At 45.1% G+C, this 23,543-nt stretch overlaps 1 protein-coding gene across 23 annotated transcripts in view; it reads left to right on the top strand.

The window, feature by feature from the left end:
- MAP7D2 (MAP7 domain containing 2) overlaps positions 1-23,543 on the top strand; it is a 97,662-nt gene that overhangs the window by 4,978 nt on the left and 69,141 nt on the right. For 3 of the 23 annotated variants that reach the window (XM_070256750.1, XM_070256752.1, XM_070256744.1), the window contains exon 1: positions 5,337-5,487. The exons of 18 other annotated variants lie outside the window; for them this stretch is intronic. The gene's annotated coding sequence lies outside the window, so the exon portion shown is untranslated. Of the gene's footprint in view, positions 1-5,336; positions 5,496-23,543 lie in introns of those variants that run through there. 2 more of the 23 variants (XM_070256754.1, XM_070256746.1) reach the window with 1 other exon arrangement.

Raw genomic sequence — 23,543 nt, 5'->3', positions numbered from 1 at the left:
TGTCTCATGATTAGTGGAGTTCAGGTTGTGATTTGAGTGAAGGGAAAACAGGTATGAGGGAGCCGCACACAGATGAAGTGTCTGAGGGAACAGCTGTCAGCAGTCATACCAGATGCCCGTGATCCCTTGAAATGGCAGGGTCTGTCCCCAGGGTACATAGCTCCTGGCTGGCACTAGGTTCATTCACTCTCTGAAAATACCCGCCTTTCCTCTTGATGCCAAATAGGCTGGGGGCTTGTAGCCCCGGACAACCCTGTGGAATGCTCCTTGCTCCCTTGTCATCTCAATCTCTTCCTTTTTACCCTCCCCTTGCCTGTTTATGTATTAATAGCTTTATTGAGATGGCATTCACATGCATACATTTCACCCACGTAAAACGCACAATTCACTGGTTCTCAGTATATTCACAGAGTTGTACAGCCATCACCACAATCAATTTTAGAACATTTTCATCACCCCACAGAGAAACCCCATACCCATTAGCCGTCATTCCCCATTCCCCCTCGCCGCCCACCACCCCCCTGGCCCCAGCCCCAGCCGCCAGCAATCTACTGTGTCTCTATAGAGACCTCTAGGCTTCGGCCATGGCGGTCTTCAGCCTTTGGTGCATGCATGCGTTGTGGTTGCCCAGAAGTCCACGGGTGGGTCTTCATACATCAGAGGTTGAGAAACCATCCTTCTACACTCTCCATCCTTCAGGTCCAAGACTTGCTTTCTCCACACAGTCTTGCCTTTTCACTTCCTGTGCATTCCGCTGCTCAGGGCCTGCAGAGCACTCAGAACCTGGATGTAACCTCCCTGTCTGCAGCTATAGACTGTGCCTGTGTTAGTTTTAGCTCCTCAAATAGTACCAGCTGCTGATTGTTGAGCTTTCACGTGCCAAGCACCATTATAAGCACTTGTCATACATTCTTTTACTTTATTCCCCACAACCACCCTATGTGTGTATATATATGTATGTTTTTATCCTCATTTTAGAGATGTTTCAATTATCTATTCCTGTGTAACAAACCACTCCAAACTTATTATTTCTCATGATTCTGGGGGTCGTTGGACTCAGTTAAGCGGTTCTTTTGTTCCATGCAATGTCAGCTGGAGTCGCTCATGCCACTTCAGTCAGCTGGGAGCTCAGCTGGGCTTGAAATGTCCAAAATAGCTGCTCATGGTCCAGGTGTCTGTCCTGGACTTCCTCGCCGTGTGGCAGCTATTTTTTTAAAACACCCCCCCCCACCACCACACACACACACAAGATCCCTGTGTGTTCTCTTCCCTTAACACCAGGCATGCGTTTTCAGCATTCCACTTACCAGAGAGGGAGCCGTCCTTGTGTGTGGGGGCAGTGTCGCCTCCAAGGAGTTTGTGCTCTCCTCTACCTTATTAATTGTGTGTGCTCTGTTCTCTTGAGCACCAGTCAAGGGTGACAGTTGGTGGTGAAATATTATGACAGCCTTTAGAGGAAGCTTTCCTTGCGCTTGGGTAATTTTTCCCCCAGTAGAGATATGTGTTATGGACAAAATTTAACACTGATCATTTCCATTAGCTAGTAACTAATATTATTTAGGCAGTTTTACTTACACTTTCAGACTCAAAGCTCTCTAAAAAATTACTAATTCTAATTTCAATTTTCTTAACTGTAAAACATGTTCCTGCTCTCCTTTTGTTCCCCTCCTCACCCACCTAAATTTCCACTTGATTTTGTTTTCATCAGTCACGAATTATTTCTAAAGAATAATTGCTTCTTGCTAATGGTCCATTAATTTCCACATATCCTTAATCTTCTAGGATGAGATTAACTCCTTCCATAGCAGAACAGTCAAGAGAGCAGGAGAGACTGTTTCCCTCTCCCTTGGTCAGCTGTCATTTGTCTTAGTTGTCTTTTACCTTCTCTCAGTTTCAACCGAGGGACTTGAGAAGTCTAGGTGCCTTAGGGAATGTTGAATGTCTCTTGTGGTACATGATTTTATCTTTATTAGTTAAAAATTAAAAGAATTCTTGCCACTTTGGTGTGTAAAGATGATTTCAGAGTGAGTGCCTCTTATAATCAGGCCAATTCAAGCAGGAGATACTGCACCCGAGGTACAGCACTGTCTGATAGAACTTTCTGTGAGGATGGAGATGTTCTACGTCTGTTCCATGTGGTAGCCACCAGCCACATGTGGCTCTTGAGCACTGAGGACCTGAATTTTTAATTGTATCTGATTTTAAATAATTTAAATTTAAGTAGCCACATGTGGTAGTGGCTCCTGAATTGGACTGTGCAGTTAACTAGATGTTGCTAACCTTGCCAGATTATGATCAGAAATGAGGAATGAGTTTCAGGCCTCAAACAAGTTGCTTCAGACCCATCTAGTCTTGGTTTCTCCTCTACGCTCGTCATTTACTCCCTCTCAGATGTGCGCAAGCCACCAAGAACAGAGCTGGCAGTTAGCTCCTGTGGTTCGTATCAGGCCTGTAGGGCCTTGATGGAACCTAGTAGCCAAGACTTATTTCTGGCTCCTGGTGGCCCAGGGTTGTCCATGGTCAGTGAACCCCTCTCTGTTCCTGCCTCGGTTTTGGTTACACAGCTTGGTAGGAGGAGAGACGGGATTGACCTTCAAGGCATGACCAAACCGACAGATGAAGCCATCAGCTATACAGGATCTGGGTGGGGCGGGGGAGACCTTTTCCAGCGAGAGGCTGGCAGGGACTGAGACCATAGGCCAGGCTGGAGAACGCCGTGGTGGGAGGTGAGGTTGGGGAGGGCATTTGGGGCATCGGGCACCACAGCTGAATGAGTCACGTTCCCTCTTCTCTAGTACATGCTCGCCAGAGTAGATAAGCCTCAGCTCCTCTGGTTCCGGCTTGTTCCTCACAAACTGTGGCCTCAGGTGTTGGCCCATGAGAAGAACTTGGTTGCTGGTCTGTAAGTGAGATGGTGTGCTAGGTAGTCTGACTGGTGCTTTCCAACTCTGAGAGGCTGTGATCCTCCACTGCTGGCCCAGGAGGCGGAGGCGGAGGCAAGGGTAGTCTGGTCTTGCCCTGCTTGTTAGCGGGATCACCAGCCACGTAGGCTTGGAGCCAGCTGACTTACAGCCTCCCCCTCCCACTCTTGCGTTACAGCCAAGACAAGGGGTTCTGCCTCCTTCATCTCTCATGCCCCCATTGCCGTTGCCAATGCCTGGGTCAGACCCTGCCATCTAGTGCCTGACCATTACCACAAGAGCCTTAGGGGTTTCTGTCCTGTCCATGTCACCCTCCCTGTCATGGATCCATCATGTCATGCTCTTGCTTGACCTCCTCTGACGTCTGCCTAGTGTGAGTACAGTGTGAACTGCTGACGGAGACGGAGTTTCCCAGGTGTGTTGAGGTAGGGCTCCTGCTTACCCCTCCAGCCTCCTCGCTCTGGCAGTGACCACCCCCAGCTTGTAGTGGCAGCACACTCTGCACCCGCTTGCACCTCACTGCCCATGTGCGTGTTCTTTCCTCTGCCCAGAATTCTGTTCCTCTCTGTGTCTGCCATGTTCATCCTTTAGTACTTGGCTCACACCTCACCTCCTCCCTGAAGCCTTCCCTGACCACACACACTTTTGGTGGTTTTTTCTTTTTTCTTCCATTTCCATTACAGTGTTGATAACACTAATACAGGTAAATGAAATCATGTGCAAATAACCTTGGGCTTGGTCTTTGGAAACTAAAGTGCACACATCTTAAGCATACAGTCTGATGAATATTTGCATATACACCCATGTAACCAACACCCAGATCAAAACACTAAGCATTTCCAGCTCTCAGAAGGCTCCCTCGTGCCTGCTCCTAGATGATACCCCCCTAAAGGTGACCATTGCTCCCACCTCTTTTCACAATAGATTAGTTTTGCTTGTTTGTGCATTTTATTAAAATAGATTCATGTAGTATGTACATTTTTATTGTGGCAAAATATACATAACGTAAAATTTACTACTTTAGCCATTTCCAAGTGTACAGTTTAGTGGCATTCAGTACATTCAAATTGTTGTACAGTCACCACCACCGTCCGCCTGCAGAACCTTTTCATCAAGTATGTACTTTTTTGTCTGTTTTTTTCACTCAGCGTTATGTCTGTAAGATTCACCCATGTTGTTGCGGATGTTAGTGGTTCATTTCTTTTTATTTCTGAGTAGTATTTCATTGTGTGACTACACTACAATTTGTTTGATCCGTTCTCTTGCTGATGGACAATTATTTCCAGTTTTTTATTCTTTTGGCTAAAACTGCTGTGAACATGCTTGTACGCATCTCCTGGTGCCCATACAGATGTGTTTCTGTTGCTTACATACCTAGGAGTGGAATTGCTGGCGTGTAAGGTAGGCATGTGTCCAGCTTTAGCAGATGGTGCCAAACCATTTTCCAAACGGTTGGAAGCAGTTTCTTATTGCTGTTATAACCAATTACCACAACTTGCATGGCTTATAGCAACATGAATTCATCTTCTGATCCTGGAAGTCAGAAGTCCTAAAATCAGGGTGTTAGCAGAGCCTTTCTGGAGGCTGTGGGGGGGATGAGTTTCTTTGCCCTCTCCAGCTTCTCGAGGCGGCTTGTGTTCCTTGGCTCATGGCCTCATCCTCCGTCTTCAAGGCCAGCAGCGTAGCATCTTGCAGTCTCTCTCTCTCCAGCTGCTGCTTCCATTGTTACATCTCCTCTCTCTCGCTCTCTCCTGCCACCCTTGTGACTACATTGGGCCCACCTGGAAGACCCTGGCTCATCTCCCCATCTCAAGAGCCTTAACTTAGTCACATCTGCAAAGGCCTTTTTGTCACATAAGGTAACATTTTCACAGGTTCCAGGGACTAGAACATGGACATCTCCGAGGGGGAGCCATTATTCTGCCTACCACTTGGCTGTACCATTTTGCCTTTTTAATGTTAGCCATTCTGATGGGGATGTGGAGGCACCCCAGGCAGTGTGCCCTCCTTTGCTCTGATATAAATTTATTGCAACTTGTCAGTATTATATTATAAATATTTGTTCGCATGCCTCTGTCTTGGCCAAACTGTATGCTCCTTCATGAAGCAGGTTATATAGTAGTAACTGGCTCAATAAATGCTCCTTGGATGGTAGGAAGTGACTGAGGACAGTTTTCAACAGAGAAGTGAGCAGAGCTAAAGATGTAAGTGAAAGACTGTGCTTACAGTCCCATCTCCGGCTCGAGGTAGGGTTTATCCCAAATAAAAATTGGACCAGAGCAAAGAAGCTGGTCTGTAGCTTCTGCGTGCTGCTGTCTTTCCCAGGATAGTGAACCTATAAGTGAGTAATGCCTTAGAAGGAGCTGTAGGCCTCAACTCCTGAGGGCGTTGGTTGGAAATGACTTCACCCTATATGTAAATGAGAGAGAAATGCAATTCCGGCAGTCAGGCTTCTGGGGAGTCTGATCTTGGACCTTTTGCAGAGACTCAGGTGTTCCTTTTCCCTGGACTCTGCTCATGTAGCAACACCCTGCAGCTTCTTGGTTGCAGAAGGAAAGACTGGAAGGTAAGTAGGTGAGTCTTGGTTTCAGGGAATGTCGTGTGTGTAGACTTAAACCCGCCTTGGAAACTTGAGGCTGGAATTTCTGAGGAAGGTGAAGCCAGAGTACAAGTGAATTTCCGATGCCCCGGACACAGGGTCGTGGGTGCAAATGTCTTGGCACTGGGGAGAGAGACCTGGAAGGCGAGATTAGTATTAGACAAAGGCAGACAGGATCGTGACTTCCTTTGAGAACGTCCTGATGTGAGTAACCACTTTCTGTGTTCTGGTTTGTTCTCCAGTTTACAACACCTGGTTTCATGAGGGCTATAAGGTTTCAGGGCCTCAGTCCTATCTTTCCGGGCCGCCAAGGTGTTGGCAGCATTCCTGCGGCTTGGCATTACTTTGACCCTATGGGGTGTGGTGTGTAAGTGAGAAACCTTGCCATCGATGTGGCACAGGACTTCTTCGGCCTTTGGTCTATTGTCGACCAAGACCTGGCTGGTCGGTATGTAGATCATTAAGGAGTCGGTCTTTTGAGAGAAATATTCTCTCAGGGTAGGAGTTACTGTGTCAGGCCTATGCTGGGGTTATTGGTCCCTGTTTAAAAACATACTGACAATGTCACAGCTTTAGAGATTTGAATAGGTACACATGTGATTCACAGGCTGATCTGAAACGAGCCAGCTGTACCAGAATGGAGGCAAGCCCAGGCCTTGAGTGGTGTGGCCAGCGCACACACCAGGAGGGTTGGGACGGGCTGAACAGGGCCGTGGCTGCATGTTTATGGAGGCCTGGTGACTTCCTGGATGTCCTCGCCTCTCTCTGCCTGCTGTATTCCAGTTGTGGAAGAGGTCAAATGGCCGCATTCCTGCTGAGAATTATCCCTCCAAGACTTGCGCCCAGCTTCCTTGTTGTTCCCCATCATCTTGGACAAACGAGGCCGAGGGCCTGGCCGTTTGGAGTTCCTCTCTGCAGGCTCCAGGTCTAGAGGGGATCTCAAGAGAATGTGGGGTGAGCTCCCTGCTGTCAGCAGGGGCACGTTAACTCTTTCTGGGACAGGTAGTGGATCTTTGCTCCACATTCTCTGAGGCTGGAGGGGCACCCCTCACCTCCTGGGTCAAGAAGTCCTTTATGTTCATACAAAGCTCTCTCCTCTTGCTGTGCCCTCTGTGGATAGGCAGAACAACCACTCGGCATCCTTTTCACAAGACTTGCCAGCCTCCATGAGGAGGCCTGGGGCCTTCTGCGGGGCCTGTTCCTTAACCCCTCCTCGCATGGCTTTTTGTCTGGTGTTTCCTCCTGTGACATTGGTGTCTCCCTTCTCTAACCTTTTGCACAAATTTCCCAGAGTGTAGCCTTTTCGCCGCTTTCTTCAGTTAAGAATTTACCTATGAGATGTCACCTCACACATGTCAGGATGGAAATTATCCAAAAACCAAAAGACAACAAGTGCTGGTGAGGTTGTGGAAAAATTGGAACCCTTGTGCTCTGTTGGTGGGAATGCAAAATGGTGCAGCCGCTATGGAAAACAGTATGGAGGTTCCTCAGAAAATTAAAAATAGAATTATCGTATGATCCAGCAATCCCACTTCTGGGTATTTGTCCAAAAGAATTGAAATCAAGATCTCAAAGAGAGATTAACACTATTCACGATAGCTAAAATGTAGAAACAACCTGAATGTCCGTGGACAAATGGATAAAGAAAATGTGATGTATACATACAATGGAATATTATCCAGCTTTAAAAAGGAAGGAGATTCTGCAATATGCGATGACATAGATGGGCCTTGAAGACATTGTGAAATAAGCTGGTCACAGAAAGGTGAATACCACATGATTCCACTTATGTGAAGTGTTTAAAATACGTAGTCAAATTCATAGTATCAAAGAGTGGAATGGTGGTTGCCGGGCCTGGGGAGGGGAGTTACTAACCAACAGGCAGGTTTCACTTAAACAAGATAAATAAATTCTAGAGATCTGCTGTACAACATTGTACCTACAATCAACAGTACTATATTGTACACTTAAAAGTTTGAGTGTAGATCTCGTGTGTGTCCTTACCACAATAAAATAAAATTTAAAAAAATAAAAAAAATTTTTTAAAGAACTTACCGTTTAAGACCTTAATCTGCTCAGATACTGGCCTGGCCACTAAATAGCTGTGGGGCCATGGGTTAGTTTCTTGGTCTGTTGTAGCCTCAGTTTCTTTACTTATAAAATGGGGACAATAACAGAAACTCCTCACGGGGTTGACAGGAGGATTGTATGAAGTAATGCATGGAAAGTGCTGAGCACAGTGTCTTGCACGTAGGTGGTGCTCCTGAGGTAGGAGGTGTGGTTATCATCTTCTGTGCTTCGAGTACAAGGCCCCAGACCGGATGTCTATGGACCTAAAATATATTTGTGTACATAGTGTACATTTCTCTCAATATATATACATTGATATATCTATATACTGGTTTTGCCTTCCAAGGCGCTAGTGACCTGGTATGATAGGCTTTCTCTAACTTACTATAATCCAAGTCTAGCACTGCAAAGTACCATAAGTGGGACTATAAAAGTGGACCATGAGGCCATAGATGAGCAAATCCTTCATTCTGGCTGGAGGACTGAGGACAGTCTTTGTGCATGTGTGAGTCCCCACAGTCACACTTAGGTGCCCCGGAGATAGCGGGACAGCACTGCCAGGGTCTCAGCAGATAGTTACTGGAGGCCCGTCTTTGGCCATGCTCTCCGGTTTCTCCACAGGACTGGTGCTTCTTTTTCTCCCACTCAGAGCTTAATTTATATATTGAAGTTCTTGAAGTATACAGTTGTGCCCTCTTCGGGAGCCTGTACAGCCAGTGACATTCCTTTTCTTCCTATGTCGGAGTCTCAGCCTAGGTCCTGTTTCTCATTGTCCTAGGTGAGCTTTCTCTTCCCACTTTGTGTGTTTAGCATTTTTCTACAGAGGACCCAGGAAAACAGAGGGACACTCACTTTTTGCCCTCTACCCCTTTTTGACACCCAATGCTAGATGCTTCGCCCCACAAATTGGCTCAGAGCTCAAGACATCATCCGACTTTCTGGAACTGTGGAAACTGCACATGGCTTTTGGCAAGACAAGAGAGTTGTGTAGCGTGCTATAAGTTTTTAAGTTTAGGATTTTAGACTCTATGCTGGCCAGTATGGTAGGCAATTGCCACGTGTGGCTATTATAATTAATTAAAATTGAGTAAAATTAAAAATCAAGCTCCTCAGTTGCACTAGCCACATTTTAAGTGCTCGATGGCCCCATGTGGCTAGTGGCTACTGTATTGGGCAGCACAGATACAGAACATTCCCATCATTGCTGAAAGTTCCATGGGACAGCGCTGATGTAGAGGGTTATCTTCAGTTGTGGCTACTTAATAGAGAGAGGAAAACGTAGACTTCACCCATGCTGTGATGGTTTTGATCCATCTTCCAAATGACCAAGTTGCATGGATAAATAAGCATTAACTCTATCTGCGAAATCAACTGAAACTTGACTAAGGCAACTAAAATGTTTTGACCTCAAATCTATAATGCAAAAAAGGTGTTCACTTCTGGTCTTTTTTGTACTGCCTTATTACCCTGAAGCAGATGTCAAGGTGGATTCTTAGATGAGAGGGCCCTGATTTTTTTTAAATTGTTTTTTATTGTGGTAAAATAGGCATAACATAAACTTTACCATTTTAGCTATTTTTGAATGTACAATTCAGTGGCATTACATGCATTTACAATATTATATAACCATCACCATTATCTATTTCCAGAACTTTTCATCATCCCAAACAGAAACTTTGTATCCATTAAATAATAACTCCTCATTATCCCCTCCCCCTAGTCCCCGGTAACCAATATTCTGTTTTCTGTCTCTATGCATTTGCCCGTTCTGGATGCTCTAAGCAGAATCATACAGTGTTTATCCTTTTGTGACTGGCTGATTTCACTTAGCATAATGTCGTCAAGGTTCATCCATCTTGTGGCACGTATCAGAATTTCATTCCTTGTTAAGGCTGAATAATATTCCATTGTATGGATATAGCACATTTCGTTTTTCCGTTCATCTGTCAATGGCCACTTGGGTTCCTTCTACCTTTTGGCTGTTGTGAACATGGGTGTATAAGTATCGGTTGGTATCTGTGCTTTCAATTCTTTGGGGTATATACCCAGAAGTGGAATTGCTGGGTTGTGTGGTAATTCTGTGTTTGGCCCTGATTTTTTTAAACAATTTAAAAATTAGAATTGAGATATAATTCGCATGACCTAAATTTTTCCCTCTTGTAAAGTGCAAAGTTCAGTAGTTTTTAGTATATCCACAAGCTTGTGCAGTCATCCCCACTAGTCACTGATTTTTACAGCCTCTTGGGAACCGGAGGGATAGAGAGAGAATCTTGAAGGTGGCTTGAGTGTAAGGAAGGGAGCTTTCAGGGTTAGTATGAGATTCTTTAAAAAAAGGAGGCTATTTGTACCAAATCCTCGAAATGCCGTGCAGTCTTTACCAAGAATCCTCTGCCCACTGTGAGGCTTTCAGACTGAAATTCAGAAAGACTCCCCTGCTACCTGACATATTTTCAGCTACTTATGAGGCCTTGTTTTATGGAACGGGATATTGAATAACCTTACAAATGGGTCAGACTCCTCAGGAAAGCTCTGGAAGCCTGATTCTGTAGGATCAGACAGACCTTTATGTGGCTTCTTTCTGCTTTCTCCCAACTCCCATGTTTGCTTTGTTGTATGTCCTTCCCTGCCTTGGAACTGGTCTGTTCCTTCTCTAGTTCTCATCCCAAATTCTGCAACTATTTGCATTTCCAAACATAAAACAGATCTTTTACAATAAATGCATTAATATTTGATTTTCAGATTGCTCTGCTTTGGCTTTGAAGCAAATAATAAAACTCACCCACTTCTGTTATTATATGCCATCGTACATACCAGGGTGCTTTGATTTTCTCTCATTCTCATTCTCTAGTTGTGGGTTTAGTATTTTATGCTTTGGGAATGGTTTTATTGTGGTCTTATGATATTTGGCCAGCTTTCTTTTCTTTCTTTTTTTGGCATACTGTACAGTTCAACCATTCAAAGTATATACTTCAGTGGTTTTTCATATATTCACTGAGTTGTATAAAGTACAACCAATACCACAGTCCCTTACAGAACATTTTCATCACCCCCAAAAGAAACCCCACTCCCATTAGCAGTCACTCCCCATTTCCTCCCAACCCCCAGCCCTAGGCAACCCAGCCACTAATCTACTCGGTCTCTACAGATTTGGGGCCAGCTTTCTTGCATCCATGTTTAACAGTGATGTTTTTTCCTGCTAAATTATAGTGTAAGCCACCCATACTTCTTTTCCTCCCTATTGCATTCTTGTCATTTGCCACTCGTTTCTTCCTTTCTTTCTTTCCTTTTGTAACTCTTCTGATGTTGGCAGGTTAGCTGTAAATCCTCCTTAAATAGCTCTCAGAGTGGATGGCTTGTTGGCTGGGTGCAGCTGCGGGAATTCATCCAGCAGAGCAGAGACGGACTGATAGTCGCTGTTGAGCTCTGGAATGCCCTTCTAAGTCACCTGCCTTCATTCTGTCACTCTGAGGCTGGCTTGCTTTTCACTGGCTGGGCTGCAGGGACCTCAAGAGCTAGCCCAGTAAGAGCCGTGGGGCCGGAAGCTGCTGTGAGAATGATGGCCATCCTGTGTGAGTGAGTGCCAGGACTGAAATCAAATGCACGGGTTCTAGATGTGTAAATTCAGTCACTTCTTCTCTAACAAAAACAGTATTTAATAGAAACTAATGGTAAAGCAGGTTCAAAATCTGCAAATATCATGGGGCTGGCCCCGTGGCCGAGTGGTTAAGTTCGTGTGCTCCGCTGCAGGCGGCCCAGTGTTTCGTCGGTTCAAATCCTGGGCTCGGACATGGCACTGCTCATCAAGCCACACTGAGGCAGCGTCCGACATGCCGCAACTAGAAGGACCCACAACGAAGAGTATACAACTATGCACTGGGGGGCTTTGGGGAGAAAAAGGAAAAAAATAAAATCTTTAAAAAAAAATATCTGCAAATATCAGTATGCGGCATGCCGGTCACTGTTATCAGTATGCGGCATGCCGGTCACTGTTACTGGCAGTAGGACACTGTTACTGGCAGTAGGAAGATACTGGTCTGCTTGGGCGTGAGTGGTTTATTCCTTCAGTGTAGCATTTTGCTTGCTTTTGTAGCCAGATGCCCTAAGTTTGGATTCTGGTTCTGCTCCTTTTATTACCTAGGGGACCTTGAGTAAGTCACTTCACCTTTCTGGACACCTCCTCTCTGTGGAAGGGGAGAATAATAAATCCAACTGTATGAGGTTGTTGTGAAATTGAAATAAGATAATGTTTGCAAACTATTTTACAGCGCCTGGCCGAGAGGAGTATAAGGGGCCATATTTTATTGTGTGCCTGCTGTATACAAGGCACCAGGTTAGGTTCTGTGAGGAATAAGCCACAGCCTCGAGGTGGAAGTTGAGCCCTGTTATGTTCCCCTCGTGCCTGGAGCTCGGCGGTTGATGCCGGGGAAGCAGAGGCAGAGTGGCATCTGCGTTTTATTCATCTCTTTAGATCTATAAATTTTATTAAATAATTTTTATAAAATACTGTGTTGATTATAAACATCAACACAGAAAAGATCTGGCTAAGCTTAGGTTTTTGCTGGGAATGGTGGACATTGTAATTTCTTGTGGGCAAATTAAAACATTTATCATTTACTATTGGCCGCTGGTAGCTTTAATCAAGGTAAACCATCTTGCTCAAAACAAAGAATCTTGACAAAAATGGGTAGTCAGAGTCCTACTTAATGAATCTACTAATTGTTTTTGATACTAAAAGACAGCAGCAGTGTTCGTTCCTGGGCATGCTATATATATCTTCCGTTCGATTCCATCTCCATATTGCCGCGGACAGAACGAGTACCAGCAGGCCCTTTCTGTAGCATTTTCTGAGCCACGTGAGAGAGAAGCACAGTGTACTCTGAGAACAAGATCTGTCCTGCCTTTCCTTGCGTTCCAGAGTGTACTTTAGTTGAGAAAAATATAATAAGCTCCTGTTTGGAGAGGAACTTTGGGTTTTTGTTTATTTCTTAGAACAGAAAATGGTGAGCATTCTGATGGTTTTAGCCTCAGAGAACCACTTTGGACCTGATGGTGGATGATCAGAGTTGGCTGGGGTCTGGTGCAGGCTCCGCCTTGAGACTCCCAGGAGGCCAGGGTCGGGGCTGGGCATTAGAGTGCCTCCCAGAGGGGTCTTCACATATAGCCTAGCCCCTTAACTCAGTGTTGTCTTCGAAAAAAATCTTTCAGGACCTCAGCGTCCATCAGTAAAATGGGATTAATAACACCTACTTCTTGGGATTGCATTAAGGATTAGAAAAAATACATCTAAAGCAGATACATCGAAAGCATGCAGCATGCTGCCTCTCATGGGTCAGAGCTGTTGAGTAGCCGTTTTAGGCCTGGCGAGTTTGCTTTGTGGCGCCTTCAAGTGAGCACAAAGTCCAGGCCAGCCAATTTCTTTTGATCAAAACAAACATCCCTCGGCTATTTCATCCCAGGATTGCAAAACGTGTGTGACACATATGCTGACACTCCCCTATCCTGTCTGCCCCATGCCAGACCCAAGTCATCACCTGGAAGTGATCTCAACATCCTTCCGACGCCATGTTCCAGGCAGCCACTGCCAGTCAGTCAAGGTCGGCAGGAGAAATGCAGCCTGGTTGTCACCCCTGCAGCACGTCGTGTGGGCGAGGTTGCTGGCCTGCACTCCCACTCCTCCATAGCAGTGTCTTTGAACGACACCTATGTAAACACGAGCCTGGCTGAGTCACCACTCTCCAGCACCTGCTCTGTTTTCACATCAGCTGGTCTCTTCTACGCGTCATCGGTGGTAGTCCACATTTCCTTCAGCTTCTATTTCAGCAGCATCTCCTTTAGTGTGAAAATCCCCAGAAGGTATTTCTGTTAATGGCCTTGACAGGGTCTAAGGACAGGTACTTAAAAGAAGCTCTTGGTCCACTCCACAAACATTTATTGAGTGCCTGACACATGCCAACCTGTGACGCGGGATAGAACCAGCACAGCCCCCAGCTTTCCAGAGCTCAGCCTGGCAAAGATAAGAAGTGGACAAACGCATTCTTTTATTTAATTCTCCCCTCCACCCTGTGGTAAAGGCAGAAATAACCTCGTTTTACAAGGGAAAAGGAGGCCAAGAGAGCTGTTTGAGTTTGTTAAACAGCTGGTGCTGGAGCTAGATTGGTTTTTAGCAGCATGCTGGTGCAGGCTTTGTTTGGGGGCGCCCTCTTACTGGCTGGCAGTGGGGCATCCACACAGGAGCATGAGTGGTGGGGCGGGCTGTTGACTGCCTACCCAATAGCCATTCTTCCCTTCTTACAGAGCTCAAGTATCGGGGTAGACAGCAATGGGGCCAGGCTATGAGTCACTTCAAGCCTAAGTCATCCTTGGTGGTTCCATTCCTTTTGTCATGTATCACTCTCCTGGCCTCCCTTGTAGCCCTGAAGACTCCTTTGGGAGGCAGTCTAATGCCCAGCCCCGACCCTGGCCTCCTGGGAGTCTCAAGGCGGAGCCTGCACCAGACCCCAGCCAACTCTGATCATCCACCGTCAGGTCAAAAGTGGTTCTCTGAGGCTAAAACCATCAGAATGCTCACCATTTTCTGTTCTAAGAAATAAACACCCTCACCCCGTACCAGACAAGGAGACTTCGGGGAAGATAACTAGGGGTCTTTCTTGGATCAAAGAGAAATGAGGATGAGGAAAGAGACCCTTCCACCCTGTTTTGGCTCCTACCCTCTTCATTCCAGTTCACCTGCTCTGCTGTGAGAATGTGATTCTGGAGCTGTGGCAACCATCTCATGATCATGAGTGGAGACACACTGAGGATGGTTGAGTGGAAAAGCAAAAAGATCTTGGGTCCTTCATCTTCCAACCACTGAAGGAACCCCAAGATTCTTTTCCTAAATACCTCTTGATAAATGAGATAAAAAATGTCTTTGTGGTTTAAGCAGTTTAAGCCTTGGCTTCTCAAAGTGTGGTCCATGGACCAGCAACGTAATGTCAGAAATGCAAATTCACGCATCCCACCCCAGCCCCCAGCCCTATTGAATTAGGATCTTTGGGTGTCAAGACTAGCACTAGTGTTTTTACAACCAACCCCTCAAGGCAATTCCCATGCAAACTCAAGTTTGAGGACCAGTGGTTTAAGCCATTGTAGCTTTCCTAAAACTGATCCCATCCAGGTCCATCAGGAAAGAGCTGCCATTTACCAGTCAGTTCTCCGTGTCCAGGTGACAACCAAGTTTGTCTACACTGGCAGCCAAGTTATGCCACTTGCTGTGACACAGATCTATTGACTCAATTGGTTTGATGATGCTCTTCCCAGGGGACCCCAGTCAAACCTGCTTGGGTCCTGGGGCGTCAGTGTCTGGGTCTGCAGGCAGCTCTCTGAGCCCAGCTGAGCCCCCACACTCTGCCACTCCCTGGGGAGCCCTAGAAGTACTTTGCCCTCAGAACTGAATGTGACAGGTATAGATATTTATTCATTTCCCCTGAGGAAAAGAAATCTCATCCAATAAGTAGAGGCTGATGGAGAAGACACCAGACTTAAGGGTCTCACAGATAGACAGATGGAATGGTATCTGAGGTGTTCAGACAGCAGATACTTACTTCCTGAGAGCCTGCTCTGGCCTGTGCTGGGAAGACAGTGATAGACAAGCTAAAAGGATGTGGTGCAGCTACTGTGTCACAACTGCATGCTGAGGAGGGATAGGGGCTGTGGGGACGCAGGATATTCCCTCCTGGGGTACTGGGGTAGAGCAGGGACTGCTTCCTGGAGGAAGGAGCTGCCCACCCGACAGTACTCCAGGTGTGTGCGCCAGGGTGCGGGGGAGGGTGCCCGAGGCAGCGTGTGCGAAGGCCAGGAAGTGAGAGAAACCCTGGCTCCTGTGAAAAAGAGGGGCTCCGTGCAGCAGGAGGGCAGAGTGCCCTGGGAAATGGCTCTGTTCAAGCCCTCAGACCCAGAGCCACATCTGAGAAGCAGGTTCAGATGTAGGCAGAACGATGTTTAAATGATTTAGTAATGTGAACTGGGCTCTTATTGTCTGAAATGGAAATAATTTATTTACTTTTTATTATGGCCTGCTAAATGCTGCTTGGACAAAGTGGGCCATGCCATGGACACTGCTTTCATCTCCCCTCCCTATCCTGCCCTCTTCCCTCTACGTTTTGCTGCTGGCAAAATACTGATAGATACTCATTCCTGTGAGCCGAGGCACTTGCTAACTGTTTATTTGGGACCTTCATAAAGCCACTTCATCTCACTACGCCTCCCTTTTCTGCTCCTGTGAAGTGGACTAAAACAGTATTTCCCTCACTTACTGATCCTAAGAACTCTCTGGACTGCTTGTTGGAAATTCAGGTTCTCTGCCTCGTCCTGGGAGGTACCAGTTGTCTGAGGAGGAGTTTGGGAGTCTGTATGTTTTAAATTAAGTTTATTGAGTATATACATATAATGTATGTACATACATACACTAATATGTATAATTTACGAGAAAATGCACTCATTTTAAATGTACTGATAGATGTGCTTTGGCAAACGTATACACTCTGGAAATCACCACCACAGTCAAAATACAGATGTTGCCATCGCTGCGCCTTTTGGACACTCCCCACCCCCAGCCTCAGGCAACCACTGATCTGCTTGCTGTTACTATGGATTAGTTTTCCATTTTTAACTTTTTGTATAAATGGAATCATATAGGATGTACTCTTTTCTCTCTGGCTTCTTTCACTTTGTGTGTTTTTGAGATTCATCCATGTTGGGTGTGTGTGTAAATAATTCCTTCCTTTCATTGCTGAGGAGTATTCCTCTCACTGAGAACATACTACGTTTTTGCTGCATTGCTCTTTTTTTTTTATTAAGATTATGATGGTTAACAACCTTGTGAAATTTCAGTTGTACATTATTGTTAGTCATGTTGTGGGTACACCACTTCACCCTTTGTGCCCTCCCCCCACGCCCCCTTTCCCCTGGTAACCACCGATCAGTTCTCTTTGTCTATATGTTAACTTCCACCTATGAGTGAAGTCATATAGAGTTCATCTTTCTCTGTCTGGCTTATTTCACTTAACACAATACTCTCAAGGTCCATCCATGTTGTTGTGAATGGGACGATTTTGTCGTTTTTTATGGCTGAGTAGTATTCATTGTATATATATACCATATCTTCTTTATCCAATCATCAGTTGCTGGGCACTTAGGTTGGTTCCACATCTTGGCTATTGTAAATAATGGTGCATTGCTCTTTTAGCCATTCTCTTGCTGATGGACAGGAAGTTTGTTTCCAGTTTTTGGCAGTTATGGACAAATATACTGGGAACATTCATGTACAAACTGCTTTGTGGACACACGTTTGCATTTCTCTTGGGTAAATCCCTAAGAGTGGGGTTGCTGGGTCATATGACAGATGTATGCTTTCATGGGGAACGGAACTGCCAGGCTCTTTCCCCAGTGGTTCTTCTGGTTTACGTTCTCGCCTGCAGCATAGGGGAGTTCTAGCTGCTTTGCATCTTCACCAGCACTTGGTATGCTTAGTTTTTTGTGGGATTTAAAAAATTTTTGCCATTCTAGTCCTTATATAATGGTATGTCATTGCGGTTTTACTTTGCATTTCCCTGCTGTTTAAAGACAATGAGCATCTTTTCATGTGCTTCTTGGCATGTGAAGTGACTGTTCATGTCTTTTGCCCATTTTTTTATTGAGCTGTTTGCTTATTTAGCTGTAAGAGTTTTTAAATTTTATTTCAGAATTTTACATCCTTATTCACAAGTAAGATTGGTGAATAGTTTTCTTTTTTTACATTAGGGTTAAGTATTTAAAAAAAAATTTTTTTTTTATTCTGGATACATGTTCTTTGTCACACATCTGTATTGTGAATATTTTCTCCTTGTCTGATTTGCCTTTTCATTTTCTTAACGGTGTCTTTTGAAGAGCAGAAGATTTAAATTTTGATGAAGTTGATTTATTAATTTTTTTCTTTTATAGTTTGAGCTTTTTGTGTTGTAAGAAATCCTTGCCTACCCCAAGGTCATAAAGATTTTCTCCGATGTTTTCTTCTACAAGTTTTATAGGTCCATTTTGAGTCAGTTTTTACCTATGCTGTGAGGTATGGGTTGAGGTTCCTTTTTTTTCCATACGGATGTTCAGTTGTTCCAGCACCATTTATTGAAGAGACGAGTCTTTTCCCATTGCATTACCTTGACGCTTTTGTCAAATATTCAATTGCTCATATACGTGTGGGTCGATTTCTGGACTCTCCATTGTGTCCTATTGATCTATGTGTGTATCCTTATGCCACTACCATACTGTCTTGATTACAGGAATCTATTTTTAATAAATACCCCTGGAAGGTTCTCACGCTCATGTCTGTTTGGGAAACGCTGTACTAGATTTTTGTAAGGATCCTTCCAATGATGACAGTCTTAAGTCTGTATTCCCACCAGCTCAGCCTCAGTTTATAGCCCAGCTCCTTGCTACTCAAAGTGGAGTCCGCAGACCAGCAGCATCAGCATTACCTGGGAGCTTGTTCAAAATGCAGACTTTCCCCCAGACCTACTGAATAGAACCTGCATTATAACGAGATCCCCGGGGGAGTCCCGCCAAGATTGCACAGCACTCCCCTAGATGTCATTCCCCTGAAGCAGGAACTTTCTGGCTTTTTGGATGATGAATAACTCCCCAATTAGAAACACATACTACAATGTACATATCGATGTAGCTGAAACGGGTTTTTACAAAACAATGCCTACCCTTCCTATATATATGTGCTTGCTTTTCTATTTCTCTTCCTTTCCTCTCCTCTGCTCTCCTCTCCTCCCGTATTCTTCCCTCCCTCCCTTTCTTTCTGTTACAGCTTTCTTGAGGTGTAATTTACGTCTGTAGACTTCACCCATTCTAAGTGAACAGTTTGACTTTGTATAGTTGTGCAGCTACATCCACAATCAAGTTTTAGAACACTTCCGTCATCCCAAAACATTCCCTTTTTCCTCTGTATAGTCAATCCTACACTATTTATTTACAATACTGGTAGCTACCTACAGTTTGCAAAGAGTTCCAGACTTGAGTTGGACCAGCCCTGCAGCAGCAATGCTCAGACTCAGCTAAAAGTGGCTCCTTACTGGGCCAAGGGCCCAGTGACAAGACTTCCAAGCACAGAACTATTTTTACACAGAAAGTTATTTTTAGTGTATTTCTGTCACATAACAATGCATCATATAGTTACAGGTGCTTTTAACATGTAGAAATTAGTCGCTGAGTCCATAAGTTAAAAGAATCCTGACCTTCTTAAACCCTCGAGTTGATTTGTGTACATATTTTTGAGCTTGGACTGGCTGTTTGGTTGAGTTAGGCCGTGACAGTTTGGAGAGAGGTGAAATGATTTCAGATAATTTTGCTCAGCAGTGGTCAGTCACATGCATCTGAAATATTGCAATTTTTGAAAATACAGAGGGCTAGATTTGTGAAATTTTATTGTCGAAGGCAGGTTCTAAAAGTCCTTTTCTTAGATGAGTTAGAAGACCAGAGTTGAGTACATGTTGCAGGTTTCTGTTGTGAATGTGGAATATATTTTCCTCTGCCATCAGTGCCTTTAAGGCAAAGCCTTGCCTTTCACCTCTAGGCCACTGTCACACACCCCCCCCCCCCCCGCCCCCCCGCCTTCCACTCTGTAGTTCTGGAGTCAGACTGCCTGAGTTTGCATCTTGCCTCTGCCATTTACCAGTTGTATGATCTCATGAAAGTGTTTAACCTCTCAGTTTCCCCACCGGGAAACTGGGACAATAACAGTACTTACCTCATAGATTTGTTGGGGAAATTAAATGAGTTTAGACATGTAAAGCATTTAGGACTGGGCCTGGCATGATCGATGTTGGTTATCATCATCATTATTATTGTTATCATCATTATTATCATTAGTCTGTAAACTGGCTAGTGACAAAATCTCCCATTTAGCTATTTTCCAAGCTCCTCAAATTCCTTAACAACCAAACTTAACTCATCACCTTCCCCCCACATCTCCTGAGGCTACTTCCCTATTTCTGCAAATAATGCCAACCATGGTTCTCGGGGCTGCCCAGGCCCAGAACCTCAGGTTTCCTTAGGCTATCTCCTCCCCACCTCCATTATGTTCCCTATTTGTGTAGCATCTGCCTCTCTGGGCTGGAATTCATTCTTTCCTTTCCATTCTACTCTGGTTCAAATCCTCCTGAACCCTGATCTGGATTATTCGTTTACCATGTAGCTGAAATGGGGGGATAGGGTTTCCATGGGCTGGGCCCTGGACCCACCTGCGTGGGCTGGGAGGACAGAATTAGGTACAAGGGCGGGCCTCAGCGGTGTGCGGGGCAGGGTGAAAGGACAGTGGGAGAGGGCTCTGAGAGGGACCAGGCTGCATCTTAGCACCTCCCTGAATTTGAACTGCCTTTGGCTTTTGCCTGTTCCTCGCGGATGCCTGTCTGCATAGAGTAAAGGCCTTAGATGGAATTGGACCAAATGGCTTGTTATCAGCTTGAATGATCACCTGGAGAAAAACTTCAGAAAGTGTTTTATCCCAATACCTGCTCTTGATCTTTGTTTCTGACATTTGGTGACCATCTTGGCTATGGTGTGTGAAGGACCATCATGCCCTGTCCTGAGCAGAGAACTCCAATCTTGAAAGCTCAGAAGACACTGTGCTCGATGAAAGTACTTGGTGCTGTATTGATGAGTGAAACCTTGGGTTGCCTTGGGAACGCAGACAACCTTCCTGTTACTATAAAAAGGGACACAATGTCTGCAGTCGTGAGGCAACCTACATTTTACTGATTCTTTGTGGCAAAAAAGTGCCCAAAGGAAAATGTTATATTTTTTAATAACTCTGATCAAATACATAAGACTTCCTTTTAGTGCTGATCAATTCAACTAAACCCAGTTTTCAAATGCTTTATTGGATTTTACAGAAATCAAAGCTGCTTCCATCCATCTCTCTTCTCCACCCCTTCCCCAGTGCCCCCGCTAAGTGGGCAGGATATTTGTTGTGAGACACAATATGAATCATTTCCATCAGCAGGGATCACAACTAAGGGTATACTTTGAAGGCCTGCCCTGTGGCCGAGTGGTTAAGTTCGCGCGCTCCGCTTCGGCGGCCCAGAGTTTCACCAGTTCGGATCCTGGGTGTGGACATGGCACCGCTCATCACGTCATGTTGAGGCGGCATCCCACATGCCACAACTAGAAGGACCCACAACTGAAAATACACAACTATGTACTGGGGGGCTTTGGGGAGAAAAAGGAAAAAATAAAATCTTAAAAAAAAAAGGGTATCCTTTGTCCTCCCTTAGGGGGGACTTCTTTGCACGGTAGGGCCTGTGAAGGCCATGTAAAGGCAGATGGAATGTGTTTGCCCTCCATGGGGCGGCCTTGTTATAAAATCCTTACGACGACTATTAATGCATTTAGTCAGAGTCCTGTCTAGAGGAATGAATGATGTCTATTGATGTCAAACACCTATGAGGAGTTTATTGATTCCTTACTTTTGAAGAAGAATTTTAAAAAATATGATGGATGTTACTACAAATTGCTATAGTTTTTAACAAAGCTGCCCAAATGGGAATCATATTTATTCTGTATTCATCATTTTCGAGCTTTTTTCTTACTGCTGTATATTGATGTGGCATGAACCAAGGTGTCCACAGTGTAAGGGAGGTTTTTCTACTTGTCACATGTAGCGCAGCTTACTAGAGCAGGGTTTCTCAACCTCAGCACTACTGATATTTGGGGCTGGATGATTCTTTGTGTGTGTGTGTGTGTGTCTGTGTGTCTCTGTGTGTGTGTATGTGTATGTGTGTGAGGGAGTGTCTTGTGCATTGTAGGATGTTTAGCAGCATCCCTGGCCTCAACCCTCTAGATGCCAGTAGCATCCCTCCCCCCCAGTTGTGACAACCCAAAATGTCTCAGGACATTGCCAAGTGTCCCCTGGGGACACAGTCACCCCTGGTTGAGAACCACTGTGTCAGAGTATAAGGATTGTGTAGCATGCTGTTTTTTGAAGGCAATGGTCATTTAAGCACAGATTTTGGGTGAGCTGTAATAGAAATGTTTGTAGTGGCCTTTAAGTGTGACAGTTTAGCTAATTTAAAATAATGTGGTGAATCCACAACCTGATTGCTGTGATAGGTAAGCATGCTTAAATAGCAACAGTATATTGTTGTTCTTTGATAATGATTTTTGCTGGTGAAAGGCAACATACAGGTTTTGAATATATATATATATATATATATATATACACACACACACACACATATATGTCAGTTTTTATCTTCCGGCAATGAAAAAGAAGAAAAGAAACAGTGACAGCCACAATAGGCAAGGCGCCCATGGTCAGGCATAACTGTAGTGCACAAAAGGGTGTTTCTTATGTGTCGTGTGTGAATGGCAGGATCTTTTCTGTGGAACAGGCAAAAGAGAGGCGTGCACGTGTTTGTAAACCTTGGGACTTCACCTCTGAAGGCCTTGTTGTTTTACTTTGCAAAAAGCTTTCTCAGGGGGCTGGCCCCGTGGCCGAGTGGTTAAGTTCGCGCGCTCCGCTGCAGGCGGCCCAGTGTTTCGTTAGTTCGAATCCTGGGCGCGGACATGGCAGCGCTCATCAAACCACGCTGAGGCAGCGTCCCACGTGCCACAACTAGAAGGACCCACAACGAAGAATATACAACTATGTACCGGGGGGCTTTGGGGAGAAAAAGGAAAAAATCTTAAAAAAAAAAAAAAAAGCTTTCTCAGAAACAAATATCAAGATCTTTGTTTTACCTTGTCTCTTGTCAGAATCACAATCTATCTTACTATTTTCAAAATAAACTTTTGACTACCGGTAGCAGTAAGAAGAACTTTACGAGTCACATGCCTTTTGCTTTCCCAAAGAGGTATTTAAGGAGGATGGGATGGGGTGGGTTGGAGGGGGATGAGGTGGGAGTAAATTTAATCAACAAGCTGGAGATATCTGCCAAGCTGTTTAAAAAGGCACACCAGACTGCTCTGAACGACATTGAGTCAGGGCACACGGTTTGCTCTGTTCTTGTGGTTTAAAAAGAATCTGTTCGAGCCAGGAAGCTGTTCTGCCTCAAGGCCTCAAAGTGCCCTTGAAGACTGTCCTTGTTTAAGAATCCTGTTGTGGCTGCGCTGAGGATGCCAGGTGCAGAGCATCTGCGTAGGTGGGTTGGGGCGAGGCGGAGCAACCTGGCTGGGCTTACTTTTCAGGGAGAAAAGGAATAGGAGGTTGCAACTTTTTAAATTCTTAATACATCTCCAAATTGTTTGCAATACAAAGAGTGATTTTTGTTTCCTAGCCTCTTTATTTCCCCTTTGTATTTTGTTTTACAACTAAAAGATCTTGAAACCGAGACCAGCTGGTGGAGCAGGCCTGAGCACCACGCTGAGGACTCGGATTCAGTTTCAGTATCTCTGACAGAACTGGAGCCATCGCTGATGGGGGCCCGAGCTGTGAGGAGCAGAGACTGGGAACAGAGGGGCCCGGAGCAGGAGGGTTCACTTTGGATGGTTGAGTTGCTCAGCTGTGGTTGAAGTTCAGGTCTGGGCCCAGTGAGATGGCAGAGGGGGAACAGGCAGCCTGGGAACAAAGGGCTGTACTCAGGGAGGGGACCTGAAGGCTTCTACCACCCCTTGTACCAGTGAGGGTGGAGGGACTTCAAGTGTCCACGAGCATGTCAGTGTGTGGAAATACTCAGGAAAAAAAGGTGAAATAAGGGATTTGGGACAAGGAGCTCTCTCGTCTGCCTCAGTCATGCTCAAGGGCGCAACTCTTTCTACCATAGAGACTCGAGACCATATGGGCACCTGGGCCAGGAATGGCATAAAGATTGGGTCTCCAGTGACCCTCTGGGATCCTTTATATATCTTTTACTTTCATGGTCATTAAACATTCCCCCCCCCGGAAGAGAACATCAAATAGCAGTACTACTAATGGGAACACCACAGTTAATTTCTCT

This window comes from Equus caballus, chromosome X (assembly GCF_041296265.1).
Source record: "Equus caballus isolate H_3958 breed thoroughbred chromosome X, TB-T2T, whole genome shotgun sequence".
Classification (NCBI taxonomy): domain Eukaryota; kingdom Metazoa; phylum Chordata; class Mammalia; order Perissodactyla; family Equidae; genus Equus; species Equus caballus.
Note: the sequence above shows the minus strand (reverse complement) of the source record. Positions and strands in the feature narration are given on the sequence as shown.